Source organism: Myotis brandtii, unplaced genomic scaffold (assembly GCF_000412655.1).
Source record: "Myotis brandtii unplaced genomic scaffold, ASM41265v1 scaffold18574, whole genome shotgun sequence".
Taxonomy (NCBI): Eukaryota; Metazoa; Chordata; class Mammalia; order Chiroptera; family Vespertilionidae; genus Myotis; species Myotis brandtii.
In genome coordinates this window covers 1-939 of record NW_005356895.1, presented here as the reverse complement: position 1 = coordinate 939, position 939 = coordinate 1, and positions in this window count along the sequence as shown.

Here is a 939-nt window from a genome sequence, read left to right as displayed (position 1 = left end):
CCAGTGGTCCGTGGACCACCAGTTGGTGACCGCTGTCCCAGAGGTCCCTTAAACTATCCTAATTTAAAAATCTTTTTTTCTTTTAGCTACTCTACGTAATTTCTGCTACCTTGTCATTTAAATTGCTAATTTCACTTTGTGCTTTATGCAACCTGTTATTGATTCCTTCTAGTGTATTTATTTCAGATCTCATATTTTTCATTTCTGACTGTTTTCTCTTATGGTTTCTATGTCCTTTTTTTATGCTTACGGTCTCTCTATTGCAGTCCTCACTGAGCTCATCCACCCTTCCCCTTTGTTCCTTGAGCATCCTTAGGACCATTGTTTTGAACTCTGTATCTGGTACATTGCTTATTTCCATTGCATTTAGTTCTTTTTCTAGGGATTTCTCCTATTTTTTCTTTTGGGACATGCTTCTTTGTCTCCCCATCTTGGCCGCCTCTCTGTATTTGTTTCTCTGTGTCAGGTAGATCTGCTATGTCCCCAGTCTTGGTGGGGTGGCTTTTGGAGTACATGTCCTGTGGAGCTCAGTGGTGCAGTCTCCATGATTCCCTAAGCTGGGTGCCCCAGAGAATGTCCCTGTGTGAGTTCGGGGAACCCTGCTGTTGTAGTTGAGTCCTGATTGTTGTTGGCCTGTGGTAGGTAGGGTTGACCCTCAAGCTGACTGACTGAGTATTGACCCCGATCACACTGTATGAGCTGCTGTGAGTAGGCTGACCCCATAAAGCAGAATTGGCCCCAGCAGGGTCTGGTGCCTGCAGAGATCTGCTTTGAGTTTGCCGCTTGTGGAGCTAATTGGGTTGTACTCTGATGTAGGCTGGTTCTGGAGCCTCCAGGGAGGCACTGTGGTGCAGGTCAAATTCAGACACTGCCTGTGACCAACCCTGGGCTGCCTGTTAGAGGCTACAACGTGATCCACAGTTGGTGGCTCCCTCTGCT